This window comes from Camponotus vicinus, unplaced genomic scaffold, assembly GCF_025532165.1.
Source record: "Camponotus vicinus isolate PSW18456_S1 unplaced genomic scaffold, iyCamVici1.0 SCAF_2, whole genome shotgun sequence".
NCBI lineage: Eukaryota > Metazoa > Arthropoda > Insecta > Hymenoptera > Formicidae > Camponotus > Camponotus vicinus.
This window is the reverse complement of record NW_028141956.1, coordinates 26,474,888-26,496,996: the sequence shown is the minus strand read 5'-3', so window position 1 is coordinate 26,496,996 and position 22,109 is coordinate 26,474,888. Positions and strand designations below refer to the sequence as shown.

Below are 22,109 nucleotides of genomic sequence, written 5' to 3'. Positions count from 1 at the left end.
TGCATCGACAAGTATTATAAACTGTGCAAATTTTATACATTATTTTTCTATTTTTATTTAAAAGAACATTATACAGCAACGATAATTTATCTGTCTGCAGTTTTTTAAAAATTATTATAGTTGTATACTTCTTTTATTACATATAAATAATAAGGGTAATTTTAGCTCTGCAATAATATATAGACAGACACCAAGAAAAAAATTTTCTAAATCTTGAGTGTTTCTCGTTCGTGTAAAAGAGCGCGTTTCCCCACATCCGGCGGTCGTTTCAAGATTCTTATTAAAACTTTGCGGTGCGGCAGTTATGTTGCACCCTGACCGTGTTGAGCGCACGTAATATATATTATACGGAAAAAAATGCTGTGTGAAAAGACGGTATAATAAAAAAGAAATATATACAGTGTAGCTTGCTTAGAAATCAGAAATATTCGCGTTTGCGAAAGGGCAGATAAGAATCGCGATGAGAATCGCTCCTCATCATCCGCATAAAGCGAGACAACTATTCTTTCTTTTTTTTTTTTTTTTTTTCTACAGCCGCATGAAAGAGCGATGCCGGCGGCAAAATTTTCATGCGGGAGACAGCGGACGGGAGGAAGAGGCGCGCGGTGATTGAAGCGTGCGGCCGTTTGTAGTGACAGATATTGCAAGGATCGACAATCAAGCAGAGAGAAATATCAATCGAGGAGACGCGACGGGCAACTGGATATGATGACCGATATGGCTCGCGTATTGATTTTTAGGCTTTCGAGAAATCTAGAGGATGCGTCGAATCGTAAGAGAATTCCTCGCATTGGGATCGTTGCTGATACGTCATCGAAAAGGACGCAACAATATTGCTCGACGCTCAAAGTGTGCGAGTGCATCGAGTATTCGCGGTTGTTTTTATACGATGATTAAACTAAAAGCCTTCCTTCGGTGCACCAGAGGCTCCCATTTGGTTCAAACGGCATTAAACGTAGCGTTGGAAATTTCAAAGTTCTTCGCCCCATTGTCGCAAGCGTACTGAAAAGTGCATTTGAGGCGCAATGAATTACCCTTTGACGATCCGCGTGAACGGTACTAGTAATGCCAGGGGACATTCCAAGTGGAGGGGACGTATACCGTTCTTGAAAGACTAAACCTCATTCGCGCGTTTCCAGCTTCGTTTCTGCACAAGCTTTGGAGAGGTCGTAGAAGTAACGCGGAATAAGGAACCTTTGAGGCTTCTCCGACAGACTGATTTAATGCATTCGCGGGGGCGTGCGCGTGTTTGTTCTCGTTTCCCTTTTTCTTCCAAGAGCTTTTAAATGGCTGTCGTACGAACGCGATTACCAGCAGCTTGGTGAACGTTGCAGCTAAAACGCGTAGCAGCCATTTACACTTTCGCGTCGCCACGCATTTATCGTCGGTTTTCCGATCGCGAGAAAAACTGGTACGCGACGTCGGCTTAATCCGTTTCTCTCGCCTCCCTTCTCTGTCTCCGTTCTTCTGTCAAGGTAGATCTCTCGTGTCGCGCGACCGCAAACGAAGTTGCTGGCTCGAGAAAGTACTTTCAGACGGAAAAATCGTTTTCCTCGACGCGCTTCGTCAATGCCGCCGCGTTATGCCCTTCAGACTTTTCTTATAAACCGGTGAAGCAACCCGAATCTTTTGCATGCTCCATTTTGTTCGAGATATTCAACGAATAGGATATATTTCATCCCTCTCGTCTTTGCAAACTTGATTTTTACTTTGGCGAATCTGAAAGAGGAGAAGGGAGAAAGAGGAATTCTCAATGACACGAGACATTATATACGATACACGTAACATTAAAGCGATGTTTCTATTCCCGAGACACATTTCCCGGATGCAATTACGTTAATTACGCCGCGCAGCGCAGCGACATATCCGGAGACGTTGATCAGCCCCATACGCAGAGAGAACGTTCGGATCACTCCGCTCGAACGAATGATTGATCATCGAATGCGCGACAGAGTCGAGGTACAAACATGTATATAGCGCGTCACATTTCCCCACATCCACGCTATACATCCGGAATACACGACTGTCGGGCATTTCCTCCATCATCTAGCTTAACGACTTCGGCGGGAATTTGCACCTCGTGTTCAGCATAACGAGGCCCTGTCTGATTCTGACATTTTGTTTAGGCACACACTCGTGTCTGCGTACACAAGATAGAGCTCGTCAACAGCGAATAAGGGATATTTGCCGCACTTAACCACTTAACCACACGAGTGTGTATGCGCGCGTCACCTTAAGATGTTAATACACATGCACGATTCAGCTCCTGACGTTTAATACGTACGCGGAATTATTATGATATAATATATCACGTGTATGTCGAGATGAGACTGCGCGACGTATAATTTTTTTAAATTTTTAATTATGGAAATTTAATCGCTGAAGCAAAATCTTCAACTTGACCAAATATGAAAAAGACTCAAAATTCTATTATAAGAAAAATATTTTAAGAGTCGGAATTCTTTGATGAAGTTTTTCTTTTCAGTCGATCCTTGCTTTGCGAAAATATCAAGGGGAATGTCATCATTACTTCAGTTTTTCCGTATTTACAAAATTATCTCTTAACAAGCAAACATCAAACGAAATGCTGGCTAGAGTAAAATTTATTTAACAGTATATAATTAGGGAGGGAGATTTTACTACGCATATCTATATTTTTAATTTTTAATTCCAAAACTTTGTACACTGACTATTTTTGCTCAAGTGCTCTAGAAAAATTCGCACGTCAAAGACATATAAATTCTTTTTGTAAATCTTGGATTATACAATTAAAAATTTATAGATAGCGAAAATTGGAGATATACATTTTACGAGATGAATGGCTAGCATTAGATTTAACATTTCGTTCCTATCGTTTTTATCGATTCAGTTTTTGCAGGAGCTTCTTGCGAACGCTGCGATTATCTCGACTAACCAGATGGAAACGAGTTTACCGTCTCGTCTCGCGGGTGAAAAAATGCGCTTACGATCAATTAAGTGTTACCTGATCTTAAGCTAAGTTGATACCGAGATTGAAGCACCACTTTACGAACGTCGTATGTATCGCTTTGGGACGATTACACGGCTTTGTACCATAAAAATGCAGGATTTATCAACGGGATCAACTCTAGCGCAATGTCGTTAGGGGATTGAGGATTTTGAAGCGTATAGAAACTGGTGGATAATTTCCGCAATATGACGACAGAGCTGATAAACCGGTAATCAGCAAGGTAAATTCTTTATTGATTTAATAAGCGTTGCGTGTAAAACTATCAGACATTTGCCATCATTTTATCGATTTTTACGTAGATTATTGTCGTATTAAATATAAAACCGATTACATTTGCATTTTACGCGTATATTTTTATCATTGTGATAATCCTCGTTCTCGTTTCTTATCGATCCCATAAACAAGGTGTAATGCACACCCAAGTTATTACTTGTGATAAAATTTTATAATATATTTATATATTTTTTATATATGATTAAAAATATAATTTTTATATATTTTTAATATATAATTTTATAATATATTTTTGTTGATGATAACGTGGGGCAACGTAAACGCATTTGCCATATTTTATATTTCTATAATAAATATTGTATGAAAATATTTCATATATAATATTTATTATAAAAAATTCAATATAGAGATTGTATAATAGATGACATTGCAATTAGTATAAGCAAGTAAATAAGCAAGTATAACGTATTTACTCGTATCATGAAATGATTCTAATCTCCCTTTGGTCTTTCTCTAAAAGATATATTCCACCCCCACGGTAGGAAATATAATTTCCCATTCAAGAACTCAACGTACACGCATGTCTCGTATAGTCCGGCGGCTTTATGGGAACCGCAATTTACTTCCGTGCAGTTTCATGTCAGCCATAATGCAATCTCATGCGCTTCCGGCATGACACAAAATGTCAGATGCTCAGATTACAATAGACAACTTGTAATTACTCGTGTCCATTTGGTAGGAAGGTATGATGAGGGCAAAATTAGAGGCGCAGTTGCAAGGAAGCTTTCAACAACACCATTTGTTTTTATAACGTTGCCGGTCGCAATGAATACTCTGGTATTCGCGCTGTTTTAAGTACCTAGCCGAGGTTATTCAGCGGTCGAGTGTAACGCTCTTCGCTCTTCCGCAATTCTCCTCTTTTCTCTCCTCGCTGTATCCAATTGCAACTATTCATCTCTCAAACATATTTCTATCTTTTTAAGGTATGAATAATACAGGCTCGTTATACAAACAAAGGGTATTGTGGCACAAATAAATTAATAAATATATTATGTACAAGCCAATGTTATATAAATTCCATCACCCTCGTCCATGCCTAGTTACATCACTGACCATTTAGCTAAAGTTACTACTACTATATGATTATCCCGAGAATTACCGGATGGCAGCGGGATGCGCGCAGCGTCCAAAACGCATAATTTCGTCGAAATAACAGGGTCAAAGCCGGAGGTGGGTTAAATTGCGTCCGGAACACGAGGGCTAAAGGACAATTAGAATCTGCCGTTCGCCGGCCATGCAAGTACCAACTGAGGGAGAAAGAGAAAGAGAGAAAGAAGGAGCATAATCTCTCTCTCCTTCTCTCTCTTTGTTTCTCTGTTTCTCTTTCTTGAACCGAGAGCGGATAGAATAAATCCGCCTTCAATTTTCGTCGCGTTGCAATACGCGACGCGGAATTAATTACAGAGCCGGGAGAGGAATTGCCGCGAGCCGGTCTGACGACGAGCGTCTACTGTGATCGAAGACTGTTGGAAACGGGGTTAACTGCCGCGATAATTATTATTCCACCCCGGACTAGCAGTCGCTGCACGAGCGATTGAATTTCGAGCACGCGCGAGCGCGAGATTCGCCTTCCCGGGTCGGCCGTTCCTCGGCGCGAGACGTGGACTAATTAATATCGTGCCGGTCGCGTAACTTAGCGGCGAACACCTCGGCACGAAGGGATCGCACTCTTCGGAGTCTAGAAATACGATGGCTGTCCTTTCTACGCGGTCACGCGAAGAGTCGTCACGCGCGCATTACGCGGTATTCACAACGCGAGGTGTTCTTGGCGAAGGGGAAGTGATAAGGGGTAAAATAAACCCCAGGAAGAATAAGTGAGACTAGTATGTGCAATCATGAAAATTAGTTTTTTGAGAATGATAAATGCGATAGTAAAAAATTTTATCTAATATATAGGAAAATTAAGAGAAAGTATGTTTTGCCAATTATGCAATGATGCAATCCATTTAAATGATAATACTTAACATTTTCTATATTAACTATGATTGCAAAAGGCAATGTTGCTTTGCGACTCTGGCAAATCGAAGACTCGTGTCTGTCATCGTGAGAGTACAGATGGAAGTGTATTAAAGATCCGTTTATTGAAACAGAAGATAAAGATAAATATGACGTTCGGAAAGCATCTTGGTCGCGAGACCTTTCAAAGTCTAGTTCAGAATAAACACTTTACTTGCCTGAAAATTCTGCAAGCATCGTCTCTTCTTCGACGAAAGGTCTCAAGACCGCGCCCGAGTTGTACTCTCTAAACATAGTTTCAGTATCATAAAACCGATATGCCCGTGTACGTTTCATGGACTGCGTCTTTATAAAGTGTCCAGCGATGCGGAATACATCGCGATATCTCCCATCCATCGCAATTAACTTTTTAATAAAGCTTCACGCGTCCGAACGCGATGTCGGCGCATTTTTCGCGATGAGAAGCGCGATGAGAAATTGATTTCTATTTTCCAAGCCAGGTGTGTATCCGACTTTATCATTATCCACGACTGCCATCGAGGAGCGGCATTCTTCCCGCTTGCATGTCTGCCCGAAGATAAGACATCCATAGGACATTAATAGCAACCGCAACACCGATAAAGCATTGGGTAGGGTTCGATGTCGCCGAATTTTTCTTTGGCTTGTTAGCCTGAATAAATTATGATAGTCACTCCCTCTTATGTTTGTTTACAATCGCGAGAATCGTTGAGAAGACCCACCCAGTGTTTCTATAGCAGCTTAATTGGATGATAATAATTCTGTTATCGCGACATGCAATTGCTATTTAATAAATTAAAAAAAAAAAGTAATCGATAGAAACGACGAAATAATTCGATTGAAAAAATTCACAATATATTTGCAAAATTGCAGACACGAGTTTTTGGAAATTCAGGAAGGATTTTCCGAAAAAATATTGTGGTCAGATTCACCAGATGTAAAATGTTGATGGGAAATGTTGAATAGTAGCATATAATTTGCAATGCAGCTTAAATAAGCTACTATAATTCTGCTATTATAATATTACTATAATTCTATAGCAATATGATTTATATATTAAATTTTTTAAATATAATAATTTATTATAATAATATTTATAATAATGTTTTAGTTTGTGTTAAATAATTACGATGATGAAGAAGTCATGATAAATAAAAACTGCAGACCTCTAATATTATTTTATACATATTTCACAAAATTAAATTTATATGCTATTATATATTATAAATCCATAATTTCTTGAGACAATGGATTTATGATATTTATGATATAAATGAATAAATTTAACAAGTAACAAATAGTACATTAAATAAATTATAAATTGCTCACCTCCGGTTGCCTCCTGTTGCCCTGTCGTCACCTCCTCGAGCCTTCTCCTCTTCGTATTCATTCTTTTGCACTTTCATGGTAATCACATATTATTCACTCGCGCAAAGACAGTTAATTACGATGGCGCACAGAATACGATAATTACGCGGCACTTTGTACAGCATTTCCGACGTTAATCGTGACGTACTTTATTATATTGCGAAGAGAGAATAATGCAAAAATTACGCGTCGCACAAAACTGCGATTCGTTCGGCATTCAAAATTGTGCGATAAAAATCAAAAATTGTTGCGAAATACACATTTTGACAAGCTACAAGGGTGCACAAACACGAATTTATGATACGCAATTGATGAAAATTAAAATATGTGTTTAATAATTTTTAATTGAATGCTGTTTATTAATTTGTCGGAACGACAACTCTATCCGCGATACTTTGTAAATGATCAAAAAATTTGAGAATGGCATTGGCATTTTCATCTTAATATTGCGCGACATTATACGAATTGAGTGTAAATTATTCCGCGTTCTCAATTTTGTAAATGATATTTATATCGAGGAATTTAAAATGCGCGATGTGCGAAATAGATTCGAACATAACCATTTTAAATATATGTGTCGATCTTGAAATAAGAATCTACAATTATAATTTCCGTCAATGAATCATATATCGACACATCAATGAACTATATATCGCAAAAGTTAATTAATTTCATGGATTGATTATCGGTAATAAGAAATGATCATATTTAACAATCTAAGACTTATCACGACCGTGTTTCGCGAGATACTACGATGCAAACCATACGAAACGCCTTGTGTCATTGTGTCGGGCATAACAACAAGGTCATGTAAACAGTAGCGATATACGTCGCGAGAAGTCGCGAATTGTTAGGAATTTTACGACGTATGACGTAGACACTATTGTTTATTGTCGGTGCCAGTTTATTGCCTTTTGTGTTACCATTCATACAACGAGACTCGAACAAGAAGGTAGTGATACGAATCGCTTCGTATGTGTGTTCGTCGTATCATCGCATCATCTCGCGACAAATATTAGAAGAGGCCATCATTTTCTGCGTCAATTAATCTGCGTGATTGACGACTCATCAGTGTTGAACAAAATTGATTTATCAAAACAGGTATTTTTTTATATTTTTCTTATTCATCTAAAATAGTTTATTATTTATTAATTTGAAATTATATTGTAATTATGATTAAATATATCAATGTTATTTTTGTAATATATATATATATATATATATATATATATATATATATATATATATATATATATATATATATACACACTCATATATATATTATTACACATTATATTTATATTGTATATTATATATAATATATTATAAATAGCGCACATGATACATTTTAGATCAAAAATTTTTAATGAGCCTCTTCGAAACTTTTCGAAAAATAATTTAAAGGACATGAAAATCATCTTTATATTCATCCGTGTTTATGATCCATCTTGATGATACAAATATTATTTACATCGATAATACGATGTGAAGTATATTTTTTTATACATCTATATAGCGGCCCAAATTATATTTTATTGAAATTAAAGTTAAATATTCTCGCATATATATGTATGCCTGCAATTTTCTCGAGTCAAGTCTCGATGCCAGATGACTGTTCCGACCGGTCGCGTCGGAAAGAATAAATATGCGCGGATTGCGACGGAGAAGAAATCTATGCAATTACGCGCGCTGCGCTTAGCGGCGTTATCGGAAATCCCGATAAACCGCAATCAGGGGTGAGCACCGTGATTAAAGCCCCGTGACGGTAATGGTACCGATATAGCGCCGTATATAAATAGAATCCGACGTTGAATCGTTAATGGCGGCAATTCGTGTGTGCGAGAGAGTAGCCGTTGTAACAATGTTTCTGAATAGCGACCGGTTGAAACCGCGCGCGTATATAACCGATAACTTTGATAAATATTTATGCCGAATATCGAAAATTGTGATAATTTGAATATTGCTGCTCATTGCTCATGCAAAACCGAGAAAAGGAATTATTTACGTAGCGTCTCGCGTATATATCGTTAAATATATACATATATACTTATATACATGTACGTGCGCTTTTACTTTGTAAAAATTCCCTCGTTAAACAACGAAATATTCCGCCGCGGGCTTCCTTCTCGGGACTTTCTTGACATTTTCTACTTGCTCTTAAATTTCGGTTCGAATATCGAAGGATATCGAAGGCAGTTCGAGAAATGAAGTTACTCGATTTCGGAATGTCTCCGGGACCGGCCGATAAAATCTGTGGAATCTACTTTACGGGAGGACACTCGATGTCCCTCTTTGTCTTAAACACCGTATCGGCAATGTGAGTTTCTAAAGGCTAGGATTTTTCGAAGAATTCCTCAAGCGGGATTGCACGAGAGACAAGAGACAGGAGGAACGGGACGAGAGAAGTAAAAGGAGACACCCTGAAAGGCAACTGCGCGAAAAGGGCGAATCCAGTGCCAAATCAAGCGATCGAATCGCCACCGTCTTACGAAGGAATCGACGTCGGCTGATCCGCATCCGTTCGATTAATTAAAGTAATTTATGAGCTCAGCCTCGCGTCGCGATGGTTAATGTTTATCGCTTACGACGCTCGTATCGGCAGCATAATTTATCTCTGACCGACCGCCGCGTCGCTCGCACGATTTACTACTACGCGCCCGTTAATTTATTTGGGAAATAATAATCGTTCGGTGGCAGATGGCGATGGCATTTTTCTCCCCTGCACTTGCATATCCGGATAACGTATTGCGCGTGACCATCACGCGTCTAAAACTCGTTGCTGGAGCCAGCCATTGCTGCCGAAATTGGTGTCGAAAATTGCGAAAATTACTCTGCTTAGCGTCGCGATAATCTAACGATACCATTGGTATTTAATCGCGGATACAGGTGGCACGCATGGTGCGTGGGACAATAAAGTTGTCGGTAAAATGGCAGACGAGACGCCAAGAGGGGATAACAGCTGCAGTCATTTACACCAACTGTAAACATTTAATCAGGCAACATTTGGTCGCTTTAATCCCCGGAGGGTGCGCGCGGCAGAAGTAAAATATTAATCGAAGAGAGGAAAATCGGTGCCGCATCGGTGTCGAATAGCGCGTTCGACTATTTAACGCGAAAAAATTTAACGCGAATATTTAACGCGCTAATCGTTGGGATATTCCTCGTGCATCGCGAGCAAGCGGCATTTAATGGCTGATTAATACCGGGTAGTCTAATTCTGGCAATCACGGTCATTCGCGTCGCGTCTCTCGAGGAGCATTGAATTAAATTGGTCTACTTGTTTCTTATTGCGATTCGCGCCGAGACGAATCGTCTCGCCTCACCTCGCCTCGTCTCGTCTCGTCTGGTCTCGTTTCGCCTTGTCTTGTCGCGGCGCGGTTCGAGAGAGGAGGAAATTGTTTCTCATTTTAAATTTAGAATTCGGAATTGTCACGCGGAAAACTTTAAAGAGGCCCCTTAATTGCGACTCGAAATGAGAAAAATAAAGTCGCGTAAGCGAGATGAGACGAGACGAGGCGCGACGGGAAAGTTGTCGGCGGGAAACGCTCGTTCCGAGCCACCTGAGACTTTGCTCCGGAAACGCGCGGCCTGTAAATGCGGCCGCACGTACGCGCACGAGCCGTGCTATTTCTCTCGCGCAATCAAATACTTCCGCGGATGAATATTCACGCAGTTACCGGAGTACGGAGAGGGTAGGGAAGGGAAGGGGGATGACGGGCGGGGGCAGCAGCTGTACCAACTGAAAGTTAAAGCCAATTCAGAAACCGGAAAAGTAAAACGACGACATACATGGACGAGCTTCGAGCTCCGCCAGCGACGCACGTTCATGGTAAAATTTACTTTCCTGTTATCCAGTTCGTGCGTGCATACTAAACTGCACATCGCTCTCTCTCTCTCTTTATACGGCTTTGCCGTACGCAAGTACGCTCTCTTTCTCGCCGTTCGTTCTCTTTCTCACCCGCTTCATCGCCGCTCGCGGCCATTTAGCGCGATAAATTAGACGCGATGACGGTAAGCGTCGCGTTATACCGACGATCAAAGGTAATTTGATTTATGTATCTCACCTCTCTCCCTGCTGCGAAGAAGAGAGGACGGGTTTCACAACGCCTTGGAGATTCGGCTTCCCCAAAATACGGCGGATCCGCGGGCGCACACCTACAAACTCCGTGTAATTAACGTAAAGACGTGCGAGGGTGCACGGTTGCCCGAAGTTCCTGCCACATCGACCGTATAACGTGACGTTATAATAGAAACCGTAGACACGCCGTCTTAGGCGTAGGTCAAATAACGAGAATCACGGGACCGTTTCAGACGTCGTGCGCAAGTTTCCGCGACGCTAAACCTGCAAATTTCCGCGACGCTATTGAATGCACATCTGAACGATGATACGGTGCACAAGGAAGACGGGATTCCGGGGGATGATCAAACGATAGGGAAACGAGAGGCTAAAGTATTTTAAGTTGAAGATGTCTCATTTAGAAAACTGATACACATAAAAAGATCTGCGTGAAAAGAGTGAAAATTATACATCAAGAATATAATTTATTATTAAAAAAATAGCATGGTTAACAATCTTACAAGGAACTCTCGTAAACTGGAAAGATCTGATGAAACGTTTTATACATATGTAAGGGGGGAGGTGGAATAAACAGAGGAATTTTCAGTTGGGGATTAGAAATAATTTTAAGGGATAAAACTACCCCTTGTATGTAAGGCGATATGTGAAGTATTAAAAAATATTTTATACAAGAGTTTTGTCATAAGAATACCTCTATTTAACCACATTAATAAAATTTTGAAGAAAATTCTTTTAAAAATCTTTGAAATAATTTTATTAGCGTAATTAAATAGAGGCATTCTTAGCATGAAACTTTTATATAAAATATAATTTTGGAGATACATCGAAAAACAAAAAGCCGCTCTATATAAGGGATGAATTCATCCCTTAAAATTGTTTTTCGATTGCAGTTAAAAATTTTTAAATTCATCCATCACCCCATTCCCCCATCTTTACATGTATGTAAAATTTTATCCAAATCAGAATTTCTAGTTTACGTTCCTTTGTTAACAATCTTTTAATTATTCCTAAATTTATGCTTATGGGATTCTACTTGTTACATATTAATATGACATTAAGTTATGAATTTCAACAGAGATTAAAAAAAGATAATACACATATGTCACATAATCACTATTTTCGCCAGAGTTAAAATATTCCGCATGTAAATAGACGTTAGAAATTTATTGCAATTGATATAGGCGAACCAAAGTTATGCGATAGAAACAAACTTTTACGCCCAATGATTGTAACTTTTGTTTCGTGATACGATAAAATGGCTTTCCGTTCGCTGGGAAACGCTTGTGCCGTATCTGGAGCGAACGATATACGCGGATAACATCTTTAAATTTAGAAAAGAATGACGATAAAGGGACGTCGTGTGTACCAGCTGGTACCCTGATACGATTGAACCTGGCCGGAAAACAGGGTTAATCTTGTCAAAGAGCCCTGGTAACGCGCGCGGCAAGATCTATCGGCTTGGTATGTGCAGGATCCCGTGCAGGATTTTCGCGTTGCAGAGGCAGAGCGAGACGGCGACGCGATTGTCCCTCCCCTCCTCCCCCTCCTCGCCTTCATTTAAATTATTCACCAGGCAGAATACCGAAACGCGGAGCGCAAAGCGGATGGAAGGCGGCTCCGGTTGGAGGCAAAGTGACGTTCGCGTTCCGAAACTCATTTTCGAGCACAAAAGAGTCGCCGCGAATATAGGCAAGGAGTCGACGTTTATTAATAAGTACTGATATTGGCTCTGCGCGACTGTGGCAGACGCGTATAAATGAGCTCGCGAGAGGACCGTTTGAAGAGGGTATAATCGGCTTGAATTAATATAGAATTCCTTCGCGGGCCTATTCATCTTCCGCTAGCTTTTGCAATGACGATAAAAATTTTATAACCCATTATATCAGCCGTAATGTCATTCTCTGAACTGACATAATGCCGATTATAATAAAATTAGGAATCAATATGATTTCGTGCGTTTTAGAGTTAAGAATCTTTAAAAAAATGAAAACGTTAGACTTATTCATCTAGAAACTGATATAATATTCTTGGATAATAATTTTCAACAAAATGGATGGTTTTTTTTTTTCGGAAAAAGAAGCAAATTGTTTTCGCCGTTTTTCGCGAATTTATCAGAGCTATAATCTCATTCTCGTAATTTCTATCGCGCAGATAGCAATTTTTCTCCGTCAACTTTTAAGCGGCTAGAGTACAATGAAATCCCCTTAAATATCTATTCGCAAGTTGTTGTGGCGAAAAATAAGAGCCGAAAAAAGGCGGATGTCGTTAGCGCAACGATCCTCGGTCGTGTATATCTGTTATCGCGAACCCATTAAAGCCCGCTATCAAACATAACGTCGCTTTGAAGCCCGGATTAGCTGGCCTTTGCGGAATTTCGATGGCCGGCAAGATCAACCGTTGTAATATCGTTGAGCGTTGCACCGACCGGACCTGATTGCTTACCGGAGGATTAAAGGGTTTATGTGCGGATGCGTGTCCGCTAAACGATGCAATTTATCTACGACGTGTCGCGAAGCTCGACGAGCCGTAATATTGCCGGTGAGTTATTAAAGGGGCCGAACTTGAGGGGCCTCCGTCCGGGTGGGCGCGATCTATTCGAACTAGCAACATCAAGGGAAGCAACTTGCAGATTCGGCACAAATTGAGATGTTCAGCCGTCTATGAAAATTAATTTAGACGAAGTTCGCGGATATCCCTGTGTTGCCTGTACACGCTCTAATACCCGGGCGTGAGTTTGGCGTAGGTGCGAGAGTTAGTACTAGGATAGGACTTTACCATCGCCCTCCCCCTCTTTCCCTGTCCTATGCCCTTCCTCGTTAATAAAACTATGAAGATAGTTAACGTATCGCGTCCATGCGAAACTACATAATAACAATTTAATAGTGATAAACTAAAATTAGAAACTTTATCGTCGACAATAATCTTAAACGCGACGACTAATTACGACGCGTACGTCATTTGAAGCGTTAAATGTGTATAATATGTACTTACGCGTTCCAGACGTCGTATGATCGCGTTCTTGTTCGCTCGTAATTGCGTAGCAAGGTAGTTCATTTCTAAACAATCTCAATTAAGGACGACGAAGAGTGTACGCGGGAGCAATATTACAATAATTAGCGATATTTTAGCAATATTTTATTAGGAATAATTGGAATTAATTTAGGTCAAAACTGACGCAAATTTTGGTTTTTTCCCTCGAGAAATGCGTCGGCGTTGTAATTTTGAGGCGTTTGTTCTCTAAACGTAAAAGCTCACACGGCTAACGAATATCAAAGCGAGCGAGTTGCAAATTTGGTACAGAGTGTTCAACCGTCTATGCAAATTCATTTAGACAAGGTGCGGCCGCTAGTTATATGCCACTGCACGTCGAGAACGTAATATGAATATACGCCGCGCATTGACTGTTATTGCGATTGCGGAAAGCTCGACCCGTAACCGCATTCGAGATGCAATACACTGTAATTACATCGTGTAATTACTGACTGAAATGCGCCAAATATGTGTCAAATATAATAGCGGTATATCTCTTTAATTTTAGCTCTAAGCACTTTGCTCCTATCTTTTCAGAATTAATAAAAGATGTAAAGAAATAAGAGAATATATGTATAAAGAATATTTGTACATTTTTACACCTCTAATTTATATGGCACACAAGAGTTATCTTTCTCGTCTAGTTAGAGATAAAGGTTGATTTCTTCTTTTAAAATTTAATTTTGCCGAGGTGATTCACTCGGAGATAGAATGTCAACCGGTAATCTAGATATAAATAGCTAAAATCCAGAATTTCCGGGTTAAATCCGACCGGATGGTCAGACTTTGAAATATCTCACGATGAAGAAAATAGAAATTGATTTTCGAGCGAAAGGACGCTTGCACCTCAACTCCATTTATATTTCATAAAATATTGCTAATGCGAATAAATAGTTGCGTCTCTGATGTGTATTCTCATGTGTACTGTCTCATTTACATACGTCAATAAACAGCATGAAAAGATTTTAATGATAGTGGGTGCGCATTCGAAGCCACTGAGATAAGAATCGATGAAAATTGTTCCATTCTTTATCGTGCATCTAATCGATTGCAGCTGACTGAAAAATCCTATGCTAATACTGTAGAGTCCTTCGATACGGTCACCCCCTGCTGCGCGAAACATATCTCACGGCAATCCCATATTTTCACGAGGAAAATCGCGTGTAAGTAGTAACGGAAGAGAAATTATACAGAATTTCCGTCGGGCGATTTGTATATGTAACTGCTAAATTCGATCGACACGCCATTAAAAATGGATAGCGATTTCAGTTACGCGGATTAAGAAACAAGAGGATTAAAAACATAAAATTCATTACGTAACAAAATCAAAATAGTTCGTTAACGAGATTATTTTAACGTCGCAATTTCGTCCTTTTCGATGAAAGCAAATATTTTTGCATTATTCGCCGGGACTTGTTTGGACATGGATATTTATATAATAATGAGAATTTTTTTTATATAGATCAGAGAGAGAGAAAAATCCGCGCGATTAATTGCTTTCGATTTTTAATATCGTTCTTGCGTCCGATATTACGCGGGTACGAAGGAAACAGATCATTTGTCCGCGATCGCGTCCGGACATTTAAAAGAGGCTTCAGGCGTGAAAGAAGTAAACTTCGTTTCCGCCTTATCTCGAGACGGATGCTTTGACTGTCTTCATCTGTGCAAACGAAGTTAGGCGTCAACCTGGACTTCTTCGCGGGAACGCACTGAATCGCGATATCGATCGCGATGCAATGCCGGTCCTTTCGCCTCCTCTCGAGTTTTCCGCGAGCTGTCTGAAGGATTTCTCAAGTTTCGGATGCCGGCGGAGCAAAGTATAAAGTTTTTCAAGTGGATTTCCTCCTACTTTCGGCCTCGCATCAAAGAGCTTCACGGCAGCCTCGACGAGTAATGCATTATGAAATTATCCCCGCGCAAAGCGAATACGCAATAAATATTTGCCGGCGACTACAGTGAAATATTCTTTGACAGGCGCGCGCGGGGTGTAAAAAATATTAAAGCTTCATCAAGACTTTGCTCGCGATAGGGAGGAAGGGGGCGAAAGGGAGAATACGCGACTGGCAAAAATGGACCGATTCGACAGGTAAGTGTAATCCTGAGCGTGGCCAAGACCGGCCACGAAGAGAAAAGGGAAAAGGGCGCGGCTTATGCGAGGCTTAATGCGTAGATTTAATTTTCTCTAATTACAAGCCGCGCGACGCAGCGATGCGTGTCCGATGCGGCGCATATGAATATTCGCCGCGTGTGGGTTGCGTTTAATGAGAGACGCCGAGGTTTCGACAGCTCGGTGCGTGCACGCACGTATGTGTGTGTGTGTGTGTGTGCGCGGCGAAATTCGGGAGAAAATAAATTTTACAAACGCTCATCGGAAGCGTTGTACGCGTGTTTGAACTTCGGAGAATGATTGTTGGCCGACGTTGGTTGGCTTATGAACGAACGCAGCGGCCGGCCGGTGCGAATGAACGCGTGAATGGTTGGCTAAACATCATGCAATTTCCATGTCCAATTTACAGCTTATGCAAATGCCGGGCGGCATTTCATAATTTTAAGCGTCAAATGCGCGATGGCTCGATACCAATTTCTTCGCCGCGACGCGCCGCGCAAAGTCAGGCTTCTCCGTAATTCGAATTCAAATGTTACTTACTTTGTGAATTGCTTCTTTGCTTGCTCTGTAGCAGAGTCGAGCGCTGAGTACACAGCGTTTTATAACGGACGAATGGGATCGCGGATAGAAGTGGCGTACAAACAAGAGCGAATTTCCCGGATAGGACTACGGAAAGACCGACGGATTCGCGGATGAAATTAATTTTCAGAGTAGACGAAATGGCGACCGGTGAAACGTTTAATTAATGATCGAAATGTAATTACGATGTTTCATAAAAATTGCTGGTGTAGCTTGTATATACAATATGCGCGTTTGCTTAATTACATTTGCGATGAGGAAAGCATAGAATGTCGGAGCAAGAGATAAAAAAAATAAAATAAAATTGATAAATAGAGCATGTCACGAATCTGAAGAGATCGATACGTTGCTTGCCTTGGTCTTGGAAAATGAACTCAATATTGGGGACGCGCTTTGATCCTCTCTGTCTCTTCTTCTCTCTTAACCAGCTTCAAATAGGTTGGGAAAATCGCTTTCAACTTTAAAACGACAACAAAATGTAAAATAAGATTTTTACAAGATCCACGTCATCGTGTTTCGAACAAGATTAATAATGTAATAACGTAATAACATAGTGATATTTAACGAGTTCATTAAAAAAGTCGGTTTCTTATTCCAGTTTAAGAAGAATTGACATTAAATTCTCTGAAAGAACTTCCGTGTTCTTTGATAGGAAGAGAGTTTAAAAATAAGAGAATTAATATCTCGCTCGAGCTATATAATAATCGCCGCGCAACATTCTTGAAGATTTTATGAATTTTCTTCGTGTTGAATACTCTTGTATCCCCCGATAATTAAATAAGTTTTATCAACAATTAAATAAGTGAAATATCAAAGCTAATAATATTGCATGTGATGTTGTTTAATCGAAATCATGCATAAATCTATTATGTATTGTTTAACAAATATAAATTCAAATATATAAATTGCGAGCGTAATCAACATCTTTCGTTTCTAATCATATTTACTATTACATTATTATCATTATTATTGTTACATCATTACATCATTATCATTATTATGTTATCTCTCGTATATTTTATTGTTGGCTTTACTTTATTATTACCTCGAAAAAAAAATTATTTAATAAAAATGACAGAATATAAAGAGTTACGAAAAAAATTCGGTAAAATCAAATTATTAAGCCCGATATACCGCAGCTTATACGAAATTCTCGAGAAATATTTTGCCTTTATCGTGGCGTACGGTGTACGTGATCGATATTGTGTCGTAATATTTCAGTAGCTCGTCTGACGACACACGGGACTCTCGTAAGGGAGGCGCTTGAGCGTCGTAAAGGAGAGCCGGAGGCTGGGTGCGAAAATTGTTTCTTTGTTCCAAGCTAGAGAAGACAGCAAAGAATTCACTTTAATTTTACACTTTGAAGCGCCCTCGGACACAAAGACCGGACCATAGACCGCTTTAGATCACAGAGTGACCTGCCAGACAATATTTCCGCCAGCGAGAAGACGCAGTCCGGCGCGCACGGTTTCCTCGGAATTCTTTCCAAGGTCCGGTAAATGATCTTCCTTCCCGGTGGATATAAAAATAAGAGAAGGCGCTCTCGTCCCTTTCGCGCATTTCTCGCGTCGCTGCGTTCGTCGCGAATTTATACGCCGGCGACAAATACCGGGGTCCGCGAAATTTCCCGCGGACGTTGACGGGCGGACGGCTCGGACAATCTCGCATTCATTCAGAAATGCATTCTGCAAGTTTTCAGTCGGCCGCAGTTGGCGTACGATGGGACATAATAGGCGCGGCCGGCAATTATGTCGCGCAAACGGCCGCTGATTACTCCGCATTCACGGATTACGCCGCGCCTGTCGGGGAACGTCGCGTCGCGTCCTGTTCCGGGCGCAATATCGTAGAGAAGTTGCGGGGATAATGACTGACGAGGGAGGCGTAATAAACGCCGGGTCTCTCTCCTCTTTTATCGTCGGATGCGAACGAGGTCGGACGCGAGACGTACCATTGCGAGAGGCGAGACCGTCGCCGCTATTCGGACCAACTCTAAAACCCCAAGGTGCTAGCTAATCCCGGAATTGTCGCGTAAAATGTTACGATTTGAGCGTGCGCCATCCTATTATGTTTCTGGTCAAATGCATTTCGGTAACTAGACTCTTCGAACCGCCCCTATAAATGCTTTCATGGCTTTACGTTAGTTTCGCTAAGTGCACTTTGTATTCTCGGGAATATTCAGTAATCAGCGTTATGGCCGTCGATAGTCATTTACATTCCAATTATACTTTTAAATTACTATCACATGTAATTATTGTCCGTTTCGCGTAGGCAATATATAAAGTTTCGTTTAAGCTGTATTTTCAAAAATAATTACACTAAAAGTTTTAAATATTATATTTATACATGAGCAACGCGTTATGATTTGAGTATCACCCGTTCATACTTGTGAAAGGAAGCAATTTTTTTTTATTATAAAATAATGTCAAAATCACACACTTTAATTTCGCTAAATTTAGCGTCTGATTTCTCGAGTCGGAGTTTTAGAGTTGATTGGAAATTTGAATTCAATGTTTAATTAACGGAAATTTGATCAAAGGCCTAATTGCAAAGACAGGAGAGTTGACTCCAAGTTTCTTAACGAATCTGTCATTAACAGCTGACTTAATGATAAAAGTTACGTATCCTGCATCGAACGAAATAGAGAATTTGGAAAGAATAGAAGGAAAAATCTCTTCATTTTTTTCATCTAATCCTCGCAAAGGATATTTTCCTAAAAAGAGAATAATGTGTTTGTAATATTTTCAACGATACGGAAGAATGCGAAAATTGCGAATAGGCAAGCTGCCTACTCGTCTACTCGCGGATGCGCGCACATTTGAAGGAAACGAGCGTGCACTTAATAGTTTCCCTCCGGCGACGGTCATGGCACTGAAAATATCAATTCCAGCTGTGCTCCCGGGAGCAACCTAATCTGGCACCGTAGCGTGAAACGATTTAAATCCAGTTCCGTAGCGGCGTTACACACTAAGGAGATTCCTTAAGCCAATCCGCCGTGTGGGATTAAAATTTAATCTCGAAAAGATGTTAACAAATAGCGAGCGGAATTCCCGCCGTCGCGTTATTCCGCTGATGGTCCACTGTTGGCAATCCGATGAGTTAAATCCGCCGTACCGCGTCGGACCGTTATCGCGGCCTGGATAAAAGATCGAGTTAGGCGCTTGTCATATGCACGTGGCACATTTTTGTACGCGTCAGATGTTCTGACGGAAATTAACGATGCAGATTTTAAAGGGCGGGATTTTCTATGCGGACGGCTCGCGCCGACAAAGTCGCGCGCGTTCCTCGTCGCATTCTGCCCGCCTTGAATCGTATTAATTAAAAAACCGGGGGACAATCGTAATGAAAAATCCGCCGCTCTGACGGATCGTACGCGTATCTCGATTCAGTATTGTTCGACTGTGACACGGACCGCTCTCGCGCTCTCGCGATATATATTCGCGATATTATGAGCGCGTTTGCTTTAGAGCGGGGAATAAAGAGTCTGGCATTCAGATTCTCCGTTTCAATTCTTTCAGCAATATTGCGATGCGATATAATACAATACTACGATGTTGTTGTTCTTTTGCGGGGGCGTGTTTTTGAACGCACAATAAAAAGGTCCATACTCTCTTTCTCCTTCTTTCGTAATCGCGGCGTCAGATCTTTTATTAATATTTTGAAATTGCCGACCGATTGTGTTTGCTCACAAAGGGCCGGGACCAGGTGGATCCTACGTTGTGCTCGACAGCCATTTAATGGATTCTCTCGTTGAACAGAGTATATTGTTTAAGAAAAATAAATGAGCGAGGGAACGTATGCAGAATTTTTCATGCTGAAAGGTATTAAACATCTTATATATCGCATCAATGACAGTTTAATCGATTTCATTATTAAGCCAAGAATATAATGGCCATGTGCATTAAGTGCATTGTATGTTACGTAGAATAGATACGCGTTATTGTGCTTTTTCAAGAAGCATACAAAACCTGACGTAACTTGTTACGAATGAAAGACGATTCTTCTCATTATGAAAGATTTAAAACGTTTCGCTATAATAGTTGTGTGGTTATGCATTTTAGTTTCTATAATTTTCGCAATTTCTCTAAGCGGATTTCTCAAGCAATTTCAAATTATTTTAAAGATATGGCTGATATTTCAGTTATATATGGTTGAAAAAATATTTTGCAAATTAAATTTCAAAGTTTCAAATACACGAAAAACTTTGTTTTATTTTTTTTTTTTAAGTAAGTTTCGCTTCAACTTTTTCTTCAAATAAATTCTGATCTGATGAACATGAGATTATTGATTTAATTATAAAGATATTTAATTGTAGAATAAGAAAAATAATATAAAATTAAATTTAAAGATAAGTTATCCTCTTTCCAAGACAGCTTGTCTTTATAAATTATAATTTTTATCCACCGACATATAATTGCCGTGCTTTCGACATAGTAAGTACGTGACATACAGTAGGAGCTCTTTTGCGAGCAAAAAACAAAGACTTTAAGTGCGACAGCGAACTTCTCGATTTACGAGCGACACCATCGTCAGAAAGTTAAGCGATAAATAAGGCATTAAAAAAAATACCGGTTTGCGGAATACCGGTTCGCAAACCATTTACCACTACTACCATAACGACTACTGGTATTTGCGATAGTCACACGTACACGTGTGAGTAAGGATTTGTAGAAATTTGTTTTTGTTGCGAAATAGTAATCGGCGTGGTGTTGTATTCCGCATGATTTAAAACCCATTAGGTAAGACGATACTATACCAAGGATAAGAGGATGAGATTATGGGAGAATCTACCTGCATGCATGGTGAATAAGTGCTTCTGGCAATCACGTTCTTTGCACGAGAAGAAGCTAATAAAAAATTTTTTTCAGTTCAAGATCGTATTACGTAGCCTTGCCATTTTCTCTCTCTTTCTCTGAAAGTTTTTTCATATAATAGCTTACCCAAAAGTTTAATTAGTGTTACGTTATTGTTGCAAAGATATCAATTTAAGTAAATAATTAAATTTATTTTTAATTGTTCACTTTTAAGTATCGATAGGAAAGATCGCTATATGAAAAAAGACATTAGAAAAATAATTTAAAAAATACATATATATATATATATATATATATATATATATATATATACAGGATGTTTCGGTAAAGATTAGCGAGGGTACAGCAAATAAAAATAATACATTTGATCGATAAAAAATAAATAATGATGATAAAAAATGCATAGTAGAAAAAAATTATTTAAGATAAATGCTTATCAAATTTTAATATTAAAGATAAATATCTCGGTAAGAGATGCATTGTAGAAAAATATTTTATAGGAACTTACGGAGTTATTTTTACCTGCTCTACATGCTCACGAGAGATTGCTCACCTTTATCGAATATCTTGTATATTTTATGATAGCAAAAAGAGATAACTCTGACAGCGAAATACTTTAATGAATTTAATAAAGCTAATAAATTCTTAAAAACGATCAATCACTTATATTTATAAAAATAGACTAGATGACAAAGAAAAAGCTATTAATTATATTGTTGAAAAATATGCGCGTCAAGATATATTTAAAAGACTATGAAGCGTTATGCGAGTTTCTTGCTACAAATGCATTAATTCCTCTCGTGCTGTTCCTCGCACGAGCACGTCAAAAATATAGTCGAGAGAAATTACAGCATCTCGCGCCAAATATCGACGATGCAT

At 39.6% G+C, this 22,109-nt stretch overlaps 2 protein-coding genes across 12 annotated transcripts in view; one reads left to right on the top strand and one right to left on the bottom strand.

Annotated features, from left to right (window-relative positions):
- The window catches only part of LOC145966559 (uncharacterized), a 128,298-nt gene extending 121,674 nt beyond the window's left edge, over window positions 1-6,624 (bottom strand). Inside the window, exon 1 of the mRNA XM_083090707.1 lies at window positions 6,587-6,624. The gene's annotated coding sequence lies outside the window, so the exon portion shown is untranslated. The remainder of the gene's footprint in view (window positions 1-6,586) is intronic.
- The window catches only part of LOC145966561 (melatonin receptor type 1B-A), a 155,459-nt gene that overhangs the window by 110,909 nt on the left and 22,441 nt on the right, over window positions 1-22,109 (top strand). Inside the window, exon 1 of one of the 11 annotated variants that reach the window (XM_083090730.1) lies at window positions 3,186-3,209. The exons of 9 other annotated variants lie outside the window; for them this stretch is intronic. The gene's annotated coding sequence lies outside the window, so the exon portion shown is untranslated. Of the gene's footprint in view, window positions 1-3,185; window positions 3,210-7,427; window positions 7,727-22,109 lie in introns of those variants that run through there. One more of the 11 variants, XM_083090728.1, reaches the window with a different exon arrangement.